The 19,544-nt window shown below is 37.7% G+C and overlaps 1 pseudogene; it reads right to left on the reverse strand.

Moving 5' to 3' along the window:
• Positions 1-5,313: 5,313 nt before the first annotated feature.
• LOC101424836 (biotin--protein ligase-like) lies at positions 5,314-14,618 on the reverse strand (annotated as a pseudogene).
• Positions 14,619-19,544: the final 4,926 nt, after the last annotated feature.

Genomic DNA, 19,544 nt, shown 5'->3' on the forward strand with positions numbered 1-19,544 from the left:
CATGTTTGCTGTTGCTGTGATTTCACACCTTTCTATAGTCTTGAGCACAGGTTTTACCCATAATCTTTAAGGCCCTGCTGCTGCTTTTCTTCTCCACAGCCTCTAAGTTTAATTTTCAGCTTGTCATTCTTGGCCCAAAGTCCTCCAATGTCTTCCCATCTCAGTCTGAATAAATACCAAAAAGACCTTGTCTCTTACTCCCTCTCTGACTTTATCTTCTGTTGCCCCCTCATATACCATGCTCAAAACCCATTGACCTCCTTGCTCTTCCTGGCATGCCCCTGCCTCAGTACACTTCTGTTGGGAATGTTCTTTCCTTATATATACCTCCTGGCAAATTCTCTCATCTCCTTCAAGTGTTTGCTCAAAAGTACATTTCTTTGACCACATTATTTGTAATTTCAACTGTTCTTCTGATAGTCTAGTCTTCCTTATTTTTCTCCACAGTACTTATCACTGACACACTGGATGTTTTATTTATTTGCTTATTGCCTATCTAGTCCCATTGAATGTAACCTTTCAATGAACATTTGTTGAAAAAGAGGATTTTAAAAAGTAGAAAATAGATAGCAAAAAAAGCTACGTATGCCAAGCATTGTCTTAAACATTTTACCTACATTATTTAGTTGCTTTTTCACAACAACCTACAACAACCCACTGTAGTAGGTACTGTCATCTCCACTACAGGATAATTGTTAAGTCCAACACCTCTTAAACCAATGCACATGGGTTAAATACTAACTCCACCACTTTTTAACTATGTGCTCTTAGGCATGATTCTTGGCCTTTCTGTGTCTCAATTTTCTCTTTTGCAAAACAGGGTTAATAATAGTACCCACCCTATAATGCTGCGACAGGTGAGTTAGTATCTGTAAAGCACTTTGCAATTAGCACATTTATCATGTAATAGGAAGCTCAGAGAGGTAAATTAATTTTCTCAAAGCCACACATCATAATGGTACTGGATGTCAGATTCCAAAGACCACCTTCTGACTAAAATTAATTACTGACAAACTTCACAGTTCTTTCTGTATTTTCTTGCTCCGATTCTCTTTTCTCTGATTCCCTACATCTTAAACCTCAACAATTTGAGGTTAAAACATATTAATGAACTAAATTTAAGATCTAGAAATAATCAGATAATTTAAGAAAAATTTGCTCAAGATAACAAGCTTTATAAAATTGAAGCTTGTAATTTTAGTTTTATTGAAAACTAATTTCAAATTATTATAATAATTTTTGTTACAATTGTAGCAACAATTTTATGGGAAATTTAATTTGAAATAAATTAGCTAATATTTAAAATGAACATTTTTATTTTTAAAAAATTGTATACTAGTATAAAAATAAAATTACTATCCAGAAAGTTTATTTACCTGGCTTCTTAGGGGTTTCAGAAATAAAGAAAATTGCTAGCCAACAGTATTTACTTTAGTATTTAAATCATGATAGTACCAAATATTTGCTAGTAGATGAGAGCTCAAATTGGAAGCTAAATCCCATCTTATGCTCACCTTATTATAATCCCGTTGACTTCTTCAGCTGGTCATTATAAAGCCTTTTGCCAGGATTTGCATTTGTCTTCCAAAGTACAAAGCACACTGGGATAGGTTTTATTTCTAGAGACTGTGGAGCAATGGCCTTAGTCTTGGTTATCAAGAATTCTGGCTACACATTCACAGTGAACAGGAAGATTTCTGTTACCTAATAGAAGCCTAGTTTGGAGAAGGTGCTGTGGAGAAGATTTAGTCTGTCCCCTTTTCCCAGGTCTTTAAAGGATCAGTGTCTGCCCAGTTTCAGTGCTTGACATTTAGTTGAGGTTCAGGAAGTATTTGCTAAATGAATAAATCACATTATTTTAATTGCTTTTTATAAGTGTATTTTTAAAGCTAGGGAATTTATATTTTTCATTTATTCCACACATTTATTAAACACCTACTATGTTTTAGATACTAGACTAGTTACTGGGGTTGAAGTCAATGGTGAGCAGAGACAAGCATGGTTTAGTAATGTCATGTATTTTCAGGGCCTATAAATCCCAAGAATATAGACTAGGTTAATTATTTTATTCTGTACATCAGATAAAACTTGATAAACTCTCTAAGCTGGAAGGAAGTTTAGATATAAGCAAATCTAATTGTCATATTTAATGGATGAGGAACTGAGGTCAAGAAAGCTGAAATGAATTGCTTCAAATCACAGAGTTAGATCATTTAGTAGCTGTGAACTCCCTATCCAGGACTATAGCCATTAGCATCAATCTTGTTTCCGAGGATGTGGAGGTATATTACTATAATAAAGACAAATATTTGAACATGGAGATAAACTTTAAAAGAATGTATTCATGTGAATTGTGAATTGTTTGCATGACTGAATGTAATGCTACTTTTTAACTTTGAAACACACATTTCACACAGTTGTCCACTCTTTGCAATTTGTCATTCATGTACTGTTTATGGTAATATTTTCATTTAAGAAATTAGATGGGCTCTTTATCCTGAGTCCTTAAAAAGTGCTAATTCCTTTTCAAAAGAAACACAGGATTAATTTGTTGCACCAGGGACCAAATCTAACCAGCTCCCTATTTTTGTATGGCCCTTGAGTTAAGAATGTTTTCTACATGTTCAATTTTAAAAATTTTTTAAAGATTTATTTTTATTTATTTCTCCCCACTCCCTCATTGTTTGCATTTGCTGTGCCTGTCTGTTCTGTGCTCATTAGGAGGCATCAGAACGCGAAACTGGGACCTCCCATGTGGGAGGAGGTGCCTAATTACTTGAGCCACCTCCACTCCCCTATATTTTTACGTAGTTGGAAAAAATCAAAGGAAGAATGATATTTCATGAAATGTGAATACATGAAATTTCAATACATAGTATATATAAATACAGGTTTCTGGGGGGAGCACTGCCATGCTCATTCATTTATGTGTCATCTGTAGCTGCTTTCTTGATACAATGGCAGAGTTGAGTGGTTGCTACAGAGCCCACATGGCCAGCTTAAAATATTTAGTGCCTGACCCTTTACAGAAAAAGTTTATTCATCCCTCCTTTATAGCAAAAGAAATGTCATTATTATACTTCTCTCTCAATCCCAGCATTTGTAGACATTTAGATACATATTTACTTTTTTTAAAAGATTTATTTATTTATTTAATTCCCCTCCCCCCCGTTGTCTGTTTTCTGTGTCTTTTTGCTGCGTCTTGTTTCTCTGTCCGCTTCTGTTGTCGTCAGCGGCACGGGAAGTGTGGGCTGCGCCATTCCTCTGCAGGCTGCTCCCTCCTTCGCGCTGGGCGGCTCTCCTTATGGGGTGCACTCCTTGCGTGTGGGGCTCCTCTACGCGGGGGACACCCCTGCATGGCAGGGCACTCCTTGCGCGCATCAGCACTGCGCATGGGCCAGCTCCACACGGATCAAGGAGGCCTGGGGCTTGAACTGCGGACCTCCCATGTGGTAGACGGACGCCCTAACCACTGGGCCAAAGTCCGTTTCCCCATATTTACTTATATCTAAAGTGTATCTAAGTTGAAATACAATGTGGTTTCATATGTTGAGGAATAAAGTAAAGCTTTATCCCTGAGTTGCAAATAACCAGAAATAGGTTTAGATTTTTTCTTATTTTCTTTTCTTTCTCAAATACTGTTCTTAATGTCTATAAAGTCCTTTCCTCAAATAATGGAAGCTTATAAGCAATATTTACATATGGCAGCCATGTATATAGTTGCCACAAGTAAATATTAGATATCTACAGCATACCAATGGAAAGTATATATTAAAATAATTTATAATGGGACAGCAAGGAACAGTTTCCCCATGATATCTAAGTTGTCTACAATGGAAGGTGTGGTTTTACTTCTGTGGTTTTTATATCTCCAGCTTCTTATACCCTGTAGCAGTTTGATATAATTGATGAATTCCAAGGAGAAATATTGGATATTCTTGTAATCTTATCTGTACCTGGGCATGATTGATTTATGATTAGGACTTTGAGTCCCCACCCATGGTGGGTGGGGACTCACAGATAAAAGGCAGGGCAAAGAACAGAGTTGAGGTTTTTTAATTTAGAGTTTTGATTTTGGAATTTGATGCTGAAAACTTAAACTGGAGCCCTGGGAAGTCAGCATGCAGAGGAAAGAAAAGCCAGCCCCAGGAAGAAAGGAACCTTGAAGCCAGAGTAAAGCAAGCCCCAGGAACATAGGAACCCAGGAAGCCTGAACCCTAGCAGACACCTGCAGCCATCTTGCTCCAAATAGACTTTGGTGAGGGAAGTAACTTATGCTTTATGGCCTGGTATATGTAAGCTCCTACCCCAAATAAATACTCTTTATAAAAACCAACCAATTTCTGGTATTTTGCATCAACACCCCTTTGGCTGACTAATACATACCCTGAGGTCTAGATAAGTTAAAACTAAATATTTTACATGGATTTAAAAGCTTAGGGTTCTTTGAGAGGCAGTTCTTGGTTGCTAATGGAAACAATCAAGAAACAATTTCTTGTTTTATTTAAGGAGACCTCTCGTTTTATTAAACTACATTGTACAACAACTTTGCCTTTAACTCCAGAAAGGTTACAACAACATAGTGAAAAAGAAATATATATATATTTAAAACTAATATACAGTAAGTGGCTCAATCAGTTGGATGCCAGTCGACCACATGGGAGGTTCCAGTTTGGTTCCTGGTGCCTCCTAAGGAAGATGAGCAAGACAGTGTGCTGATGCAACAGGCTGGCACAGTGAGCTGTTGCAACAAGATGACACAACGAAGAGACACAATGAGGAAACACAATGAGAGACACACCAAGTAGGAAGCGGAGGTGGCTTAAGCCAATGGGCACCTCCCTCCCACATGGGAGGTCCGGGGTTCAGTTTCCAATGCCTCTTAAGAGGACTAGTGCACAACAAACGGACACAGAGTGCATACAGCAAGCACAAACAATGATGGGTATAGAAATAAATAAAATAAATCTTTTAAAAAATATGAATATACATATAAAAACGTTTACCCTCAGTAGAAGTTAAATAAATGTACCTTCAAAACAGAGATGTGATACAATTTTTCATTTATTAAATTACAAAGTATGACACATTTTAATATTGGCCATTGTGTAATGATATTATGGATGTTAATATTCTTTGTGTGATATAGTTTAGTTTTGGGCACTCAAAGGTTTTCCAAAAAGATAAGAATGCACTTGAACATTGTGGGTTTTGACGCATTGTAAGAAATATTGAATATTGAACAGTAGGGAGCAATTCACTTTCTAAATTAAATACTATTGTGGATGCAGTGTGGTTATCTTAAGCAGAGATCTAACATGGTTCTCCCCTGTTTAAAAGCCTTTGAAGGTTCCCAATAACCTGCTGAGTAAAATCCAGTGTTTCTAAGGAGGCATGTAAAGCTCCATCACCTTCTCCATGGCTGAGCAGAGTGAGGAGAAGCTCAGCGTCCAGAGCAGTGGCTGCATTTACGAGGCAGGCCTCGGGGAACTGCTCGGCCGAGGCCAGCTCCAGGGCCACCTGGAGAACGAGGCCAGGGACAGGATCATCCTGCAGGTACCTTTCGGGGCTTGTGGAGGAGAAGCTGTGCTTTGCCAGGGGCACTTGGAACTGTGTCCCAGCTCCTCGATAGTACAAACGCAAGAAGATTTTGATTTGCTCAAATCAAGCCAACTGTAGACGACTCGAAGTACTTAAGGAGATCCTGACAACCCTCGGGCTAAGCTGTGAAGTCAAACCAGCTCCTGCCTTAACGCCGCTTCCCCTGCTGCCTGCCGCCGAGGTGGCCCGGCCCTGACATTCACCAGTTGGCAGGATTGCTGCATGCTGAACAGATGCATGTTGGACTGCCTGTCTGATGGTACCTCGGACCCTGAGTCTTTCCTGAGGGCTAAATGGTGAAAATTTGCAGCTTAAGTATGCTTGCTTCCTGCAGGCCACGTAAAAGGTTGCAAAATTAAAATTAAAATAAAAAATGAACATTCATCTATGAAAAAAAAAAAAAAAAGCAGCCAACCCCCAGGAGCCAGCATTGGTTGCACAGGGACCTACCAGTACGATTTGTGGAGAAGCTTCACAAAGGCGGCCAGGATTACAACACCAAGATGACAACTGGAGATGTCCTGACCCCAGGCACCTGTGTGTGCTGGAGAGATGAAGGCCGAGTCCTGGGGGGCCTGAGGGTAAACGTGCTGGAGACTCTGATTCCCAAGGCAGAGGGCGACTGCATGTTGGTGGGCTGGGACCCCAGGCTGGAAGGGTGGGACGTCAGCTGGGCCGGGACAGACAGCTGAGCAGGGCTTTGGTGCAGCTGCACTACGATGCTGTCTGCCAGTACGTGGGTCCCAGTGACTCGGGTGAAAACTGAGCTGTGGGGCCTGCTCCAGTCCCCCAGCTGTAGGTAGAAGAAAAAAACAACAACTGGCCTTCATGAAAGCAGGGAAAAAGGTTTTCCATCCTCTACTCAGTGCAGTACTGTACTGATATGGGAACAAGGGAGAAGACAGATGGACTGGAAACGAGGCTAGAAATAAACCTGCTATTTAATAGGCTTTAGTGTATAATAAAACCATTTCACATACTTGCTTGTTACCTGGAGGCCACCAAAAGTGCAGGAGAAGACAGGTGCAGCACCTTCCCACCCTGAAAGAGGTAGGCCATGAACCTCTGGCGCAGCTCCTCGGGAAGAGATTCGGGGTGGCGATGACCAGCAGCCCACAGGTGCCTGCCCACGGGTCTCTGAGCACGCTTTCCTCCAGCAGGTGACAGATGGCGTAGCTGTCGGGGCCCACACAGCCACACAGAACGACCCGCACCTGCCGGAACCTGCCGAGGGCCTCCTGGGACTCAGAGCGCACCAAGAGGAGGACGTTGGGGACCTTGCCGTGACGTTGGCTCCCCTTCCTTCTCTCTCAGGGCAGGGCTCACCGGCAACACCCTCCAAACAGCTGCTGTGATCGTAAGGAAGATCCGGAATGTTCTCTGCAGGTGCAAACGTGGCGGACTCAGTGGTGCTGCTCTCGGGTTCCAAGCACTCGAGGCAAATGGACAGGTGTGGGTGGCAGTGCTCGCCGGAGCCTGTGCCCCGTCACCCTCCCCGGCAGGTGCTCTCCCAGGAGCGCCGCCCTTCCTCCCTCTGGGCTCCTCAGGGACCCCTGGGTCATCTTTGCCAACGTGCTGCACAACGTCCTGCTCAGGCTTGCTCCCCACAGAAGCCCCGGGGCTCGGCTGCGGGATCGGGGCTGGTGTGTTTGAAGCCTGGGCCTTAAGTTTCTCCAGAGGGAGGCCTGCAGGTGCACCGCTGCGGCAGAACAGGAGAGACAATGGACCGACGCAGGGCGGGGTCCGCGTGGCGCCCGGGCAGTCCACAAACGACCTTCTGGGGTGCCTGCCCGTTCTGCATCTGAACGCCACCCCCAGCTGGCTGAAGCTGTCCACGCTTGCTCCAGCAGCTAGCTGGGAAGGATCCCCCGGCCGGCAAGCCCACGGCGAGCAGCAGTCTGACCACTTCACAACAGTTTCTGAAGAGGCAGATAGTCTCTGTAGATCCTCGCTTTGTACCCAAGTGCTCCCTGTCACAAATGCTATGTGTTCTGCTTCAAGTGTGAAAGGAGAAACAGGAAAAGGGGCCCATTTGTTCAAGTCATCGATGGACTGGCTGTCGCTGACGCACAGCACGCCGCGGGTTAACTATAAACTTAGCCTTGATGGCAAGTGAATCGGCACCATCAGAAACAAAACTGAGAACTTTTGAGAATGAGCCAGTCGGAGAAGCAGATTTTCAATTCCATTTTCCTTTTTAAAAATTCATCTCATTAGCCATAATTTAGCTTATTTGTAGGGTCTTAATATATAATCTAGCTAAAAAAATGGCCAAAGAAGATTTGAGAAAATAACAGCAGTTGCTTCAAATAAAATCCCTGATTGTAATCTGAAAAGGATGAAAATAGAAAGGAAAACCAATTTATCACCAAAAACACTCCAAGAAGAGCCTGTGGATGCCATCTAGGAAACTTTTCTTTGGGGAAGGAAAAGAGATAATGTTAATCACATAAAGGAAGCTGGATCTCAGTAGGAAGATCCAAGATGAGCGTATTTTACATATAAAATAATACTAAAAGAGAGACATGTTTATATCTCTGAGGAAACAATCATTATAGAGCCTGTTTACTTCTCTTATCACAACTTAAATTCTCAAATGACCCTCAATTCTGAAATGGTAGAAAAAGCCTTAACGTTGCTTATCTGCTTGACCTCTAGCGATTATTTTCAAGATCCAGAGAAGATCCTAATAACTGAAATTTTGCCAAGAGTTTACACAGTTAGTTATTTCTATCTGCTTTCTCAGAATGCTCTTGTAATGCAGAATAACAAACTAAGCCTGGGCATTTATTAGCATAATTTACATGAGAATAGAAACAAAAAAATCAGTAAACAATTAATCTTACTATTATCTGTTTCACTTTTATCATGGCAATTTCCAGTGCCTAAGTAACTTCTTAAAAATAAGAAAGCCCACTTGTTTACTATAAAATTTTATTATAAGGAAAGTGAAAATTGGTGGCTCTGGATTCTGTGTCTGTTCCTTAAATTACTTTGGTTTTGACCTAATCCCATTATTTCATGGTATTATGTGAATTCCAAATTTCTTGGAACACTCTGGGGTTTGGGTAAGGTGAAATCTTGAGTGTTAAATTTAACATGAGAGCTACCAACCTTTCTGGAGAAAGTGCCTCCTTTTCTGGAGGAGATGTAGGTCTGAGATTCTGGGGGATTTATAAGGTATTTCTTAGATAAGATATTATCAGGATCCAGTCAAGCTTGAGAATCTTCTAATCCCATATGTGAATTTCATGGTTGTGTTACCAGATTTTGTTTTAGGTTCTTTTATTTATTTATTTATTTATTTATTTATTTATTTATTATTTATTTATTTATCTGTCTAAAAATGTCTTTATTTTGACCTCACAAGTAATACTTTTACAGAATATTTAATTTTAGGATGACTGATTTCCCTTCAGATTTTATTTATTTATTTTTTAGTAGTTACAAAAGTTTTATAGTAGAATATCAGTAAGTCCGCTAGGTTCTTGACTATGCTGCAGAAATGAATTTCAAGAGCACGTTGGGTAAGTTAGGTCAGTAATTTATTCAGGCAAGGAGGGATAAGAAATGGGAGAAAATAACAGATCAGGGGTCCCAGGTAGAAAGGAAGGGGTTGAAAAGTGATAAAGCAGGCTGATTTACAGACTACAATTCCCTGTTATAGATCATAAATGCCCAAGTTTTACTTAAATGGCCACATAGAAAGAAAAAAATGGCAAGAGCAGTGCATCGAGGGCAGGAACAGGTGGAGAGGTGAGAGAACATAAGAGCCAGTGCTCATTCAGGCCTCGTGCTTGACTTTTTGAACCGTTAATTATTTCACCCCTTTACTAATGTCAGGGGAAGGGTCCCAGCTGTTTGCTGTTTTGATTGATTACCCCGCCCATCAATCTCCCATGCAGGCCCAATGATATAGTCCTTGGGGAATATCTGGGGCTTCTCCTGGCTTCCAGAAGAAGTCTTTGTTCTGGATGGAAGAATCTGGTGGGGGAATGGGTCTTGCAGCAGCCATCTTGGGGGTTACGGATGTCCACGTGGACTCTCTGCCAGGTTCCAGATCCATCTATTGGTTCCCTATCTTACCAACTAGCTTCAGTTGGGTGGGAAGATGAATGGCTGTGGGGTAAATGGTGAGTCAAGTTGATCTGTTCTGTTATCACTGAAAGTTTCTAGTGGATTTAATCAAGCTAAACCTACACTATGGCTTTTCATAGAATTATAGGACTAGAAAATACTTGAGAGTTAGTCTAGTCTTTCACTTAGTGGTGGGATTTTGTTTTACAACATCTTAGAAAGATAGTCACCCTAAACTCTTCTATTGAGAAATTTGCTTATTTATTTATGTAGTCATAAAAAAAATCCACGTGGGCAGATTTATATTTTAGAAAATATTTTGATATTTCAAAATTTTAAATTTTTAACAAAATTATTTTCTAAGTGTTAAATGAATTGCATCTTTCTGTATCATCTACTCATTTTTTCCAGTTCTGAACTTTCTGGCATTCCATAATAAATCTTGTTCCTTCTTTAAAGTAATGTTTTAAGAAAAATATCTGTGGGGGGTCCAATGGGTCCTGGGTTCTGGTTGCCCCTCCCTAAGAGAAACTCAGCCCCTAGTATGCAGCCATCTGGATGCCCCAGGGCACAAGTTAAAAATGTCACAGACCTCCCCACAAGGAAACAAGGTACAGATGGTATCACAGACTATAATTTTCTCCAGGCTGTACAGTTCCTTCTGTTGCCAGATTTTTTCCTAGGTTGTTGGCTCTGTTATAAAAAAGAATTTAAGTACATGCCAGTTTAGTTAGGCTGGTAGTTTATTAAGAAAATGAGAGGAGAGAAAGAAAATAACAGATCATGGTCCAGGCAAAGAGAGGAAAAAGGGCAAAAAAAAAAAAAAAAAAAAAGGTAAAAAGGGTTGATTTACAGATTACAAATCCCCATTACAGATTACAAATCCCTATCACATTTTGCAAGTCCCCAGATGTACTTGTGGGTTTGTCCAGGCAGAGCTTGAAAGGCAAAAACAGGGCAATTTTGTCTCTGCACTTGCTTTTTAAATCATTAATTACCCCACCCCTTGTTAATATTCAAGGGAGAAGTCACAGCTGTTTGCTCTTTTGATTGGTTACCCCACCTGTCAATTCCCTGCGGGGTATGGGCAAAGACAAGTCCTCTTGATAATATCTGGGGCTTTTCTTTGATCCTGGAGGAAATCCCATTTCAAATGGGGAATTCTCGCAGGGGTCTTCATGCAGCCATCTTGTGGGGTCTTTCTCTCAAGGAAAGGTTCCCACGACCATGTGTTCCACGGCCATGCTTTTCTTCCAAGTTCCAGGTTTGTCTTTTTATTCCCTAAACTAGCCTGCTTCACTTCCTACAGTAACATCACCAGACCCTATTTATGTTTGTCATGTGACCCCAGCAGAAACTCTTATGAAATGCCTTTGTTCTGAAGCCCTATTTATTGCCCTTCACTTTCCCACCTCTGTGGAGTGCTATATTCATTCTCTGGATCACTGCCAACAGAGAGAATCTCTCTTCTTTGTAAGTCCCTAGAAAGCTTTTGTCTGACACTGTGCCGAGTGCATTCTTTGGTCTTATAGCGACTGCAACCTGTGCCCTTCAGGAGTTGAGTTGAAACAATATCTTTCAGCATTTGAAGAAAAACTGAATGCCTCCCCCTAGCCTACACCCCTCTGTAATGGGCATCTCTAATATCTCAAGAAAACTTCAAATGATATGGTATCTATAGTTTGTCCTTTACCCCCCTGAGTTCCCCTAATTTTTCCCTGCAACTTTTTAATATAATTTCCAAACTGGAAAACAAATCTTTTGCAATTGATGTAACAGAATCACATTGATACTTGTTGTTGCTGTTTGTATATTACAAATGCATTTATGACTGCTTGATGTTCTAATAAAGTATTAGATTTCATTCTACTAATTTCACAAACAAGTAAAATGTCTGCTTTCTCTCTCTGGCAAGATACAAAGATGTGGTTGATATAGAAATAAAAATCTTCACATAAGTAATTATATGAAAAATTTTCAAACATTATAGAAACGCTGACTTTGAGTATGAAATCTGTTCTCGTTCACCTTCTTTTCATATTCCAAAAATTGTTAACAATTGGTACATAAAATATTACAAATTCTCCCCTATATTTCATAGCACAGATAAGAGGATTTCTTAAGAGTGGACTTTGAAGTTCCACTCTCTCAAATTTTTACTCATCTATTAATTGATGCTTTTACTCTTATTTTCTTAAGTGAGGAAGATAATGTATATAGTTGCCTCATCAAGACGTTGTGAATATTCAATGAAATAATAGGTAAAATTCTCTATATAGTATATGGCATTATTTAGTCAAATCTCTGTAGATATAATATGTATTTTACATCAATTTTATGGATATGACATTTTATTTTTTCTTAATTAATAATACATACCTTGAAGCCTTTTTGTATTATATTAATATAATGATCAATTTCTACCACATTCTTTTAATGTACATGCAATAATGTGGATAATATTGTAGTGTTGTATAAATGTACCTTAATTTATTTAAACAATACTCATTTCCTGAACATTGGTGGGCTGAAGGTAACTCATAACAGCTTAGAAGAGCTGGTTATGTGCATCTCTTCGCAATTCTTTGTGCAGCTAAGTTGGTAGCTTGAAATCACTCATAGTAGAAGTATTTACACCATTGAAGTTGGCAAGTGCTACAGATCAGAACTCCAGCATACAATTCTGTAGTTTCCTATTTTTGTTATAACATATAATTGACATTCTGGAACACTTCTTTGCACATTGGTGAAGGTATTTCTAAAACAATGTTCTTAAAACAAAAAGACAAAAAATTCATCAAAAACCAAAACAACAAGAAACCCACGTAAATCTTTTTTCACTTATTCCTTTTCCCAAACAGATGATGAATCAGAAATTGAGGGAAAATGATTTGATCCCTGCGCAGGACTTCCTTTCCTTCCATTCCTTCATCCCACCAACGCTGGTCTTCGTTTCAAGGAATTATGCTAACTTGGCCTCAATAGTGTCATTATTTTCAATTAATTAGGGGCAGATATGTACATAAAGTCATGACTGAAATCTTTCAGCTTTGAAGAAACTATTAAATGTTCATTGGGAGACAAAAAGATGTTTTTCTAGCTATAGCTGCCCTAAGTTCTTTCCTTCTTTAAGTGCATGGACAAGAAAGTGGAAGGTGAAAGAAGTCAATCTCATTCCTTACTAAATTCCATTCTTATTCTCATTATAATTAGAAAGTAGCTTGTCACAGCGCAAAAACAAACTTCTTTTTACTTACTCTGTGAACACAAAATGGGCTTGTAAAAGGCAGATTAGTTCTTAAAGGTACAAAGCGATGTACAATAGAGAAGATCTATCAAGAAAACAACAGGAAGGGCTAATAAAATATGAAAATAGAAGAAAGTAAGCTAATCCCCCAGCTCATGGTTGCTGCTCCCTCTCATTCTCCCTGCCCATCCAGGAAGGTATTGTAAAAGCAGTCCAGAACCAAATGAAAATCAAAGGACTAGCTTGTTCGGAAAGGTTTTGTACTATTCACTCCTGTCCTATATAGTTTGAAAAACTCTGATAATTTATTTGACAGATTTAGATAGGGTTGTCACTTAAGGATTAAAAAAAAAAAAGAATCTAGGCTATATGGGCAGAATCCAGTCTGCAAGGTAAGAGGCCTAGGGCAGAACAGAATAAATTTAAACCTCATTTGCATATCAGAGCTACCTAAAGCACAGGGCAGCAATTTTAGTAAGTATGCTATTATATTTTAGTAGTCTATAGCATAATTCCATATAAAACCTCCACATTTTAGAGACTACAAAATGTGGAAGTGGTCATTGGCATACAGTCTTATAGTTAAGTCAATATTAAAGAGCTGGAGGGAAGAAATAGAACGAGGAAAGAGAACACAAAGACTAATTTTACTGAATACCTCTTGACATCATGGAATATCACTAAAAGAGCTCTCCAGATAATTAAATAGAAGACCATTCTATTTTTCTTTATTTTTATATTTAAATTAATGTGATTATTTTTTCCCTCATAAAGCATAAACAGGAGACTTCGCTAAAATGAATGATTTCTGTTTCTAAATGTTTGGAGAACAGAAGTTGAAGTTAGAGAGTGGTTACTCTAGGCTTAGGTGAAAATGGGTGAAAGGGGGTTGTTAGAAAGTTTGAAGAAACTGGAAAACCTGTAAACATTAAAATTGTATTCTCCCTTCAGGCAATGCTAATTAGAACTTGGTTGAATTTATTTATTTATTGGCTAAAAATGTGGACCTAAAATGCTAGTTACAAATAGCTTGAACAAAGCTTAAATATAACCAAAACACTTCGTTTGCACTTGTAACTTTTTACTTTTCATTTCCTTTTGAGTCCATGAAGTCTTACCTCTGTCACCCTTTAGTAAACTGAGTGCCATCCACAAAATTCATTCTTGGGTGACATTTAATTAAGTAGGAGGAAATACACAAAGATCATTTATAGGACTCACGGCTGAAGTTTTCTGAATGAAGTTTGATATTATTTTTGCCTATTTCTCATGTAAATACTTGTGAAAGTTTGCTTCAGCCCATGAATGCAACTGTCAGCCGTAGTTTGATTCACTAAGGGTATAATAACTTCCCTAATAACTTGTTAAAAAAAAAAAAGAGTGATGCCAAAACTAATTTCAGGAAGTCAAATGAGATCAATTAATTTCATTCAATACAGCTAAACCTTCCCTTCATCAGTTTATGATGGTGAGAATTCCTGAATGATTCTTGATAATCCTGCGTGCACAGACTACTTATATTAAGAAATCAGTATTATTCTTTAAGTAGGGGCTACTTCTGTTTTCTGGCTAAGTTGTTTTGTGGGTACTTTTTTACATGTTTCCTGATAAGCCTCTTGGCATAAGGTGTGCATATTTTAAATGTGAATACCATTGGGAATCGATGATTGCAAAGATACTGCTGGGAAGGCATGGTCCAAAATAAACAGAATCATGGCCATCTCCCATGGAATGACCACAGCTCCAATAAATCCACAGTTCTTCTATGGTTATTCTAGGAAGTCTGTGAACTAGTTAAAAGAGCCTATTACTTCTTTCTCTTCCTGACATAAAATCTACGATATGGCTGTACAAAAATGCGTTGAGCACCTTAGTCCTGTGCATAGTACTCCCTTGTTCCAACATTTGCCAGGCACTCTGCTTGGTTTTCACGCTGACGGTGCAGGATTGAATGTTTAGATGCACAGGGTTGTTGCCTTGTGGTTTATTTCCAAAGTACTTTTCTGCTGTTTTCATATTTACTGCATCTTGGAAATGCTATCACTTAACAAAAAATAAAGCAAAGACTTTTCCTATTCCTTACAATATAAGGAAGTGGGAAAGGGAGTTTAAATTTTCCAGCTTTTAAACAATCCTTTAAGGTCCTATTCCATATGTGCCAAGTATAAGAAAGTCTAAAGGCATAATTGGATCAAGATTTTTTCCAATAGCAAAATGAAGAAACAGTTCCAAAAAAAAGAAGAAAATGCAAACGACAATTGGAGTTTTAAAATGTAGTGAGTTTTACTTTCCTCTTTTTGTTATATAGAAGTAAGAAGGGCATTAAGTAACACAAACAAAACTGCCATGAAGACTGAATTTAGACTATGGGTGTAGAAAACTATCAAGATATTTTATAGGATGGATACTGATAATTGTGGCCATTTACTGTGCCAAATGTTTTATACACATTATAGCTTTGAAACTTCTCAACAATATGAGGAGCCGTGAGTTATGATCTCCATCTTCCCCATAAAACATAGACTGGGATAGTTTGAATAACTTGTCTGTGCTTTTAAGGACAGTTAGTAGCAGAGCAAGGACTGACTCCTAATACTTAACACAGCCTTCCTCCTCTGATGATTGCTCTCCTCTAAAATCTCCTTTGAAAGTAAATGAAATGACAACAATTCTAGACAACAAAAGATTTTCTTGTTCCTATCATCTGTCCAGCATGAATTCAGTTGCTGCTACATGGGTGATAGGACATATAAAACATGTCCTTAAACCTAAGTTTATAAGGTCATCTTTTTAGAGAACTAGAAATTCAGAACCTCTATTTAGTGCAGAAAAAAATTTCAAACAAGGCAAAACTGTATATAATGTAGAGCTAGATTTTGAAATATAAATTAATTTGGTGTATGGATTTAGAAAAAGAGAGACAAATGTGGGTTGGATAAACAAAAGCTAATGAAAGCACTGAAGCAGAAAGCAAGTTTGGTGTTTTAGGATTAATAGGTATGTTCTTGGTGAAGGAGAGTGGTCTCCGGGAAGATAGGGTATTGTGAATTTCCCGTTTGTCTTATTTGTTTAGTTCTCAATACCCAGCCCACTGCCTTGCATATAATAGGAGTTTAATAAATACTTACTGAAATTCAATGGGTTGTAAAGCTTGTAGGAGGTAGAGTCAAATTAGGTAAGGTATGAATAGTTGGTAGTCAAAATTGTGGTACATGTAGTTTTGTGAAAATTGTTACAGTATAGTACCTTTCAAAGAAAATATAGATAGGGGTATTTAAAAGAAGTTAAAAACATCCCTTTTCAAATATAATACACAATTTGATCAAGGCATATTGTCTGTTGTAGTGTAATAGATCTGGATAATCCTTTTTCTTTTTTTTTGTTTTTGTTTTTTCATTTTCTTTGTTTTTTTAAAAGATAGTTAGATTACATAAATGTTACAAAAAATATATAGGGGATCCCATTATGCCCCGCTCCCCACACTTGCAACATTTTCCCATGTTAGCAACATCTTTTTATTAGTGTGGTACATTCGTTGCAATTGATAAACACTTTTTGGAGCATTGCCACTAAGCATGGATTACAGTTTCCATTGTGGTTTACATTCTCGCCCACTCAATTCTGTAGGTTACGGCAAGATATATAATGGCTTATATCTGTCGTTGCAATGTCATTCAGGGCGATTTCCAAGTCCAGAAAATACCCCTGTATTACACCTGTTTTTCCCTCCCTTTCCCCTCAGAACCTCCTGTGGCCACTACCTGCACATCAGTGATATTTCTTCCATTGCCAGAATCACAATAAATCTATAACAGAATAGTCTACTTAGTCTACTTTAGTTCATAGATCTTTCCCCAATCCTGAGGATACTGGGATGGTGATCCCCACTCCACCTTTAATTGAGGGGGTACTTTTTCTTCCTAATACTTACACAAAGCTCACCAAATAAATATGTTTTTGTAAGAGCGCAAAATTATTGAAAATTTGAGTGGTCATTATAAATGGACAGTGTATAGTAGTTATTTTAAGACTAGGTGTACATAATTATTACCTTGTTGAAAATGTATATTCTATGTTTCTACTTGCAGAGACTCAGTAGTGTCCTGAAAACAATATTTTTAGGAAGTACCATAAGTGTTTCTCTTGTAGGTGGTCAGAAGACCACATGTGAAGAACAGTGTCTTGGAATGGTGCTTCTCAAACTTTTGGAAATTACTTGGGAATCTTGTAAAAACACACAGTGGGATTCAGTCGATCTGGATTGGGACCTGAAACTCTACATTTCCACATTTCTACTAAGGCTGATGGTACTATTAGGGACGATGTTTTTAGAAGCAAAATTTTAGACCTGATGATTTGTTTGCATGTGAATGTTTGGGAAGCAGTGTCTTACTGCATAAGCTAATAGGAGAGTAGCAGAGTTATTTGTGTTTTTTAATCAGCATAAAGGATGCTGAACATTTACATGCTGCTGATGCTGGAAGTTTTCAGTTTTGGCTTATATTTATTTTGCAGTATAAAGCAGTTTTTTTCTCATATTGCCTCATTTATTCAACTGCCTAAACAAAAACTCTAAATAATTAATATTAAAAACATATCAGGGTCACATATATTGCTAAAAGAAAAGTAAAAAATGTAGCATGGGAGTGTAGTCAAACCACATGTGAAATATGAATATGGATAATGTATATGTAAGACTGTTTTTCTTTGAAACTGAACAAATGTATATTAATGTTCAAGATGTTAATATCAGGTGAAAAAAAAAACAACACAGCATTATGCTAAGTGAAATAAACCAGACACAAAGTAAGACGTATTGTATGATTCCATTTATACAAAATATAAATATGAATCAATTTATAAGGATGAAATTAGATTAGTGGTTATATAGGTCTGGGGAAGGATAGAGGGATTGAGAGGTAACTGCTAAGGGGCATGAAGTTTTTCTTTTTGAAGTAATGAACTTATTCTAAAATTTTTTGTGGTGATGACTGCACAACATTGTGATTATACTAAAAGCGATTGATATTTCATTTTGGAAAGATCATATGATATGTGAATATATCTCAATAAAACTGATTGATAAATAAATAAATAAATGTGCAAGAATAGCCAGAAATAACAGCTATGTATAGCAGCGGAAGCATAGAGAGACTGAGAGGTGATGAATATTTTTGTTTTCTGTCTGTTTTTTATTATTATTGAAAAATGAAAATGTTTTAATAATGATTAAAATGATGAATATCCAATTATTTGATTGTACCCTTTAAATGAATTGTATGTTTTATAACTATGTCAATAAAATGGATTTGTTAAATACTAAAAAAAAAAATCAGATAATTTGGAGGGCTTAGTTTGGTCTTTTTTCTCCCAGTAATTAACTTTATAACTATACAATACACAGATTTCTCTGTTTTAGTATTATCTATTGACTCTCCATGCAAAATAATTATATTTCTATTTTCTCTATTCTTCCTGAAATTTGGTAGATATTTTTATTATTTTTAATTCTTCTGATATCTAAAATTACATGTCTAAAATTGAAAGACTGATTAGACAAGAATTAATAAATATGTGAAACAAATTGAACTCTTACACACTGCTGATGTAAGATGGTACAGCCACTTTTGAAAACAGTTTGACAGTTTTTTTAGTTAAACCCTTTCCTTCATATGACCCAGCCATTCCTCTCCTAGTTAGTTGTCCAAGAGCAATGAAATCACATTTTCATACATAGGTATGTGCATAAATGTTCATGGCAATCTTATGTGCAATAGCTCCAAACTGAAATATCTCAGATTTCCATCAATTGATGAATGAATAAAGAAATTTTGGCATATACATACAAAAGAATACCATTCAGCAATAAAAAGAGAAGAACAATTGATAGACACAACAATGCGGGGCCTGTGAAAACTTCAGTGGATGATGGTTCGTTATCTTGATGGTAGTGTTGGCTTCACTGTATAAAGGTATACCAAAACTTGTCAAATTGTACGTTTAAGTAAGAGTGTTAATACTTATCATTTATATCTCAAGAGAGATGTTTAAACCATAGCCAATGTTTTGTTTTGAATGTTTCAAATCATGTTAAATAGATGTAAATTAGGTAATTGTTCTTCTAGATATAAAAAGTCAGAAGATAATTGCTTACTTAGTCTGTTCTGAAATTTTGAAAATATTCAAGTCTAAAGAAGAGTCAAAAGATTAGTACAATGAACATACCTTCACCTAGATTCACCAATTGTGATAATTTTGCCCCTGACTTTCTCCATCTTGTCTGTCTCTCTTTATATACATATACATATGCATATACACATACATATTCATATACATGTACACATATACAAACTATATTGGGGGACTTCCAGTCCACTCTCAGGTTTGTGATTCACTAGAAGGACTCACATAACTCAGAAAAGCTGTTATACTTATGGTTATAGTTTATTACAGTGAAAGGGTACAGATTAAAATCAGCACAGGGAAAAGCTACATAGGGTAGAGTCCAGAAGAAACCAGGTACAATCTTCCAGTTGTCCTCTCCCACTCAAGTAACAGGACAAGCACTTAAATGTCCCAACAATAGTATGTGACAACATGTATGTTGCCAACCAAGGAG

This window comes from Dasypus novemcinctus, chromosome 1 (genome assembly GCF_030445035.2).
Source record: "Dasypus novemcinctus isolate mDasNov1 chromosome 1, mDasNov1.1.hap2, whole genome shotgun sequence".
Lineage (NCBI taxonomy): Eukaryota > Metazoa > Chordata > Mammalia > Cingulata > Dasypodidae > Dasypus > Dasypus novemcinctus.